This window comes from Primulina eburnea, unplaced genomic scaffold (genome assembly GCF_022965805.1).
Source record: "Primulina eburnea isolate SZY01 unplaced genomic scaffold, ASM2296580v1 ctg424_ERROPOS6267910+, whole genome shotgun sequence".
Lineage (NCBI taxonomy): Eukaryota > Viridiplantae > Streptophyta > Magnoliopsida > Lamiales > Gesneriaceae > Primulina > Primulina eburnea.
Genome location: NW_027331239.1, coordinates 155,896 through 161,750, shown reverse-complemented (window position 1 = coordinate 161,750; position 5,855 = coordinate 155,896). Strand labels below are relative to the sequence as shown.

Here is a 5,855-nt window from a genome sequence, read left to right as displayed (position 1 = left end):
AATAGCTACCAGGCGACTATTGGCATGGCACCGTATGAGGCACTTTATGGCAGGAAGTGCAGATCTCCCTTGTATTGGGACGAGGTTGGTGAGAGGAAGATGTTGGGACCAGAGTTGGTCCAGCAGACTGCCGATGTTGTTGCTGTTATCAGAGAAAGGATGAAGACTGCCCAGTCCAGACAGAAGAGCTATGCAGATGTTCGTCGTAGACCTTTGCAGTTCGAGGTTGGCGACCATGTATTTCTGAAGATAGCACCTCTCAAGGGTGTGATGAGATTTGGTAAGAAGGGCAAGTTGAGTCCGAGATTCATTGGTCCATTCGAGATTTTGGACAGAGTTGGTGACAGAGCCTACAGATTAGCCCTACCTCCAGATCTTGACAGAGTTCATAATGTGTTTCACGTATCGATGCTCAGGAAGTATGTTGCAGATCCTTCCCATGTTCTTCGCCACGAGCCATTGGACTTGACGCCGAATTTGACGTATCAAGAGATTCCGATTCAGATTTTGGATCGCACAGTTAGAGTTCTGAGGAACAAAGAGATCGGCATTGTCAAAGTTCTTTGGAGGAACCATTTGATAGAGGAGGCTACGTGGGAACCAGAGGATGAGATGAGAGAGAAGTATCCTGAGTTGTTCGTGCCGTGACGTCAATTTCGCGGACGAAATTCCCTTAAGGGGGGAAGATTGTAATAGCCGAGCCCGGTGTACGGTACGATTTAAGTTTCGTTTGTTATTTGGGATATTTGATTAGATGATTATAGTTGTGTTTTGGGCTTTAGTATTATTGGTTATTATTTATTTGAGGTATTAGTTGTTGTTGGTTGTTCGTTTCAGCGTTTCGGTTCGATTTTAGTTGCTTTGGAATAGTGTTTTGCCGTGAGTAGAGTGCACCCGCGCTCTTAGAGGAGTGCCCCCGCGGTGCACTGTGCTATTTTTGGAGTTTGAGTGCCGTGAGCACACCGCACCCGCGGCGTTGTAGAGACCGCCCCCGCGGTAGAGACCGCACCCGCGCTGCTTGCAGTGCCGCACCCGCGGTGTTAGTGTTCCAGAATTTTTGAGATTGCCGTAACCATAGCGCACCCGCGGTCCTTGTGTTGGCGCACCCGCGGTGAAGGTATGGTCGAGTTTTTAAGCTACTTTTTGGAGTGGTTGGCCATGCTTTTCCTTTCTTCTCTCCTTCATTCTCGACATTTCTCTCCATTTTTAGGGTTTTTGGTCATTTCTTTCACTTCCTATCTTCGATTCAAGCGTTTGTTTGGAATTTCGACTTGAGTTCGACGTTCTCCTTGGTGCTAGGAAGCTTGGGTAAGTTTTTGGTGCGATTCTGTTAAGGTTGTAAATTAAGAGTTGTTTAGATTGGTTGTTTAAGTGGATTTATGGATTATTTAGCTTGTAATCTTGGATATTTAGTTGATATTGGTGTTATTTGTGGATTATTTGTTGTAGGTGGTGATCAAGAGCTAAGTTGAGGTGTTTGTTGTGGTTTGTAAGTGGAATTTCATTCCTTTTTGCTCACATGATTATATATGTATGTGTTTCAAAGAGTTTATTGTGTTATTCCCTTTCATTTGATCTATAGTATGTATTGTTATATGTATTGGAGGCATTGTATGTCTCATTATTGATTAAAGGGAATACAAAAAGATATATAGAGTTCAAAGTGATTGTTAAATCCAGAGAAGAGTTTAAATGTTTTCGGATTGATAAATACATAGTCAGAGATTGCATGCAATATTAGATGATCATAGCCCAGAGGCTTATATCCCTCAGAGTTATCGGTATTTATATCGATTTGGGATACGAGCAACCCCAGAGCAGAGATACTATTGATATCAATCCCCAGAGCAAAAGAGAAATACCATCATATTTATATGCTATTGCTATGTTATTGATATTCAGAGTTTACAGTTCAGAGTTGATGGTATTTATGATTTCAAAGAGATGTTTTACAGAGATTATTGTTTATTGTTATATAAGAGTTCCACTTGCTGAGATTTATTCTCATTTCAGTTATTTTCATGTGATGCAGATCAGAGTGGTGCCCCGGGACGTTGACTGTGGATTGGGGGTCATATGCATACACCGTGGAAGGAGGATTTTGGCATGATCATAGGAATGATGTTTTGTTTTTGTTATGTCATTTAAATGATCATGTATTTATTTTGTAAAGATATTTAAACTAATGTATTTTGAAACTCCTTCCGTATATTTTGAAAAGAAAATTTTTATTTCCGCTGCGTATTTATTTTAAAAGAGGTCAGGGTGCCACAAAGAAGGGGAGGGATTCTATTTTTGTTGTTGTGAATAGATTCTCTAAGATTGGACATTTTATAGCTTGTCATAAAACCAATGATGCTTCAAACATTGCGGATTTGTTCCTTAGAGAAGTCGTTAGGTTGCATGGCATGCCTAGGACTATTGTTTCTGGTCGCGATGTTAAATTCTTGAGTTAATTTTGGAATACTTTATGGGCTAAACTTTGCACAAAATTGTTGTTTTCTACTACTTGTCATCCTCAAACGGATGGACAAACTGAAGTTGTCAATAGAAATTGGGAACACTTTTGCGTGCTATTCTTAACAAAGAACTTTGATTGACATTTCAATGGACTTTATTTTGGGGTTGCCTGGGACTAAGAAGGGGAGGGATTCTATTTTTGTTGTTGTGGATAGATTCTCTAAGATGGTACATTTTATAGCTTGTCATAAAACCCATGATGCTTCAAACATTGCGGATTTGTTCTTTAGAGAAGTCGTTAGGTTGCATGGCATGCCTAGGACTATTGTTTCTGGTCGCGATGTTAAATTCTTGAGTTACTTTTGGAATACTTTATGGGCTAAACTTTGCACAAAATTGTTGTTTTCTACTACTTGTCATCCTCAAACTGATGAACAAACTGAAGTTGTCAATAGAAATTGGGAACACTTTTGCGTGCTATTCTTAAAAAGAACTTTGATTGACATTTCAATGGACTTTATTTTGGGGTTGCCTTGGACTAAGAAGGGGAGGGATTCTTTTTTTGTTGTTGTGGATAGATTCTCTAAGATTAGACATTTTATAGCTTGTCATAAAACCAATGATGCTTCAAACATTGCGGATTTGTTCCTTAGAGAAGTCGTTAAGTTGCATGGCATGCCTAGGACTATTGTTTCTGGTCGCGATGTTAAATTCTTGAGTTAATTTTGGAATACTTTATGGGCTAAACTTGGCACAAAATTGTTGTTTTCTACTACTTGTCATCCTCAAACGGATGGACAAACTGAAGTTGTCAATAGAACTTTGGGAACACCTTTGCGTGCTATTCTTAAAAAGAACTTGGATTGACATTTGTATGGACTTTATTTTGGGGCTGCCTAGGACTAAGAAGGGGAGGGATTCTATTTTTGTTGTTGTTGATAGATTCTCTAAGATGGTACATTTTATAGCTTGTCATAAAACCCATGATGCTTCAAACATTGCGGATTTGTTCTTTAGAGAAGTCGTTAGGTTGCATGGCATGCCTAGGACTATTGTTTTCTGGTCGCGACATTAAATTATTGAGTTACTTTTGGAAGACTTTATGCGCTAAACTTGGCACAAAATTGTGGTTTTCTACTACTTGTCATCCTCAAACGGATGGACAAACTGAAGTTGACAATAGAACTTTGGGAACACTTTTGCGTGCTATTCTTAAAAAGAACTTGGATTGACATTTCTAAGGACTTTATTTTGGGGTTGCATAGGACTAAGAAGGGGAGGTATTCTATTTTTGTTGTTGTGGATCGATTCTCTAAGATTACACATTTTATAGCTTGTCATAAAACCCATGATGCTTCAAACATTGCGGACTTGTTCTTTAGAGAAGTCGCTAGGTTGCATGGCATGCCTATGACTATTGTTGCTGGTCGCGATGTTAAATTCTTGAGTTACTTTTGGAATACTTTATGGGCTAAACTGGCACAAAATTGTTGTTTTCTACTACTTGTCACCCTCAAACGGATGGACAAACTGAAGTTGCCAATAGAAATTGGGAACACTTTTGCGTGCTATTCTTAAAAAGAACTTGGATTGACATTTCTATGGACTTTATTTTGGGGTTGCCTAGGACTAAGAAGGGGAGGGATTCTATTTTTGTTGTTGTGGATAGATTCTCTAAGATGGTACATTTTATAGCTTGTCATAAAACTGATGATGCTTCAAACATTGCGGACTTGTTCTTTAGAGAAGTCGTTAGGTTGCATGGAACGCCTAGGACTATTGTTTCTGGTCGCGATGTTATATTCTCGAGTTACTTTTGGAAGACTTTATGGGCTAAACTTGGCACAAAATTGTTGTTTTCTACTACTTGTCATCCTCAAACGGATGGACAAACTGAAGTTGTCAATAGAAATTGGGAACACTTTTGCGTGCTATTCTTAACAAAGAACTTTGATTGACATTTCAATGGACTTTATTTTGGGGTTGCCTAGGACTAAGAAGTGGAGTGATTCTATTTTTGTTGTTGTGGATAGATTCTCTAAGATGGTACATTTTATAGCTTGTCATAAAACCCATGATGCTTCAAACATTGCGGATTTGTTCTTTAGATAAGTCGTTAAGTTGCATGGCATGCCTAGGACTATTGTATTCTGGTCCCGACGTTAAATTATTGAGTTACTTTTGGAAGACTTTATGTGCTAAACTTGCAACAATATTGTTGTTTTCTACTACTTGTCATCCTCAAACGGATGGACAAACTGAAGTTGTCAATAGAAATTGGGAACACTTTTGCGTGCTATTCTTAACAAAGAACTTTGATTGACATTTCAATGGACTTTATTTTGGGGTTGCCTAGGACTAAGAATGGGAGGGATTCTATATTTGTTGTTGTGGATAGATTCTCTAAGATGACACATTTTATAGCTTGTCATAAAACCGATGATGCTTCAAACATTGCGGATTTGTTCTTTAGATAAGTCGTTAAGTTGCATGGCATGCCTAGGACTATTGTATTCTGTGTTAGAGTAGGTGCCCGTCGAGCCAAGTGTTGGCCGAGTGTTCACAATGAAACTCTATGTATAAGCAGTCTTTATTTTAATAATATTTGAAATTATTATTTTGGCAAATCTTTATCTGTATACCCATGCTAGCTGCATAGATAAAGCCCTTGAATATACGAATAGTAGAAAGAATATGAGATGCTCATATGATGAGTATCATGAAACTCATATTTGTAATACTGTATATTCTAAACGGTTCCTAGTCGATTCAGCCGTCACTAAGAAGGATATAGGCCGCTCGAGTTAGAGACTAGTATCTGCGATGTGAGTACCATGTTTCATTGGTAGGGGACATTGTGATGTCCGAACATGCAGATAGGTGCTCCTTGTAGAGTGCACTGAACAACCCTCCATAAAAGGACTTTCCAAGTGGTTCTCACTTATCGAGTGGAAAAGTCCTGGTTTATGGTTGTACAGAATTAGTCCTTATGACCCGGGACAACATTGAGACTCTATGTGCTAGAATTACACTTTGACTTGTTTACCGACTCTCATGGGGTCATCAGGTGGCAAGGTTGGGTGTTCTGTCGAAACACATAGGAGTCGATGCATTGTAGTCGGGGATTCACCGCTTACCTTCGGGTATGGATATCCTATGTGTTATCATGTGTATGTAGATCGAAATCTCTGGCCAGAGTATGGTTGTAATTATGAAAGGGGTTTCATAGATTACACCATCGATGCAACTACGACATGACACATAGTATCGATTCTTGGACAACTCTCGATAAACCAATGGTTGTCGAATCGATCGGGATATATGAGTTGAAGGGACCGTACTGTACGCTAACCATAATTGAATGGTTCTTGCAGGCACTATCATGTGATACCTAG

General features: G+C 39.2%; 1 long non-coding RNA gene across 1 annotated transcript; it reads left to right on the top strand.

The window, feature by feature from the left end:
• Positions 1-1,230: 1,230 nt before the first annotated feature.
• On the top strand, positions 1,231-2,089 carry LOC140821124 (uncharacterized). The gene is made up of 3 exons (XR_012115647.1): positions 1,231-1,308; positions 1,450-1,489; positions 2,033-2,089. It is a non-coding gene; the product is annotated as an uncharacterized lncRNA (long non-coding RNA).
• The last annotated feature ends 3,766 nt before the right edge of the window (positions 2,090-5,855 follow it).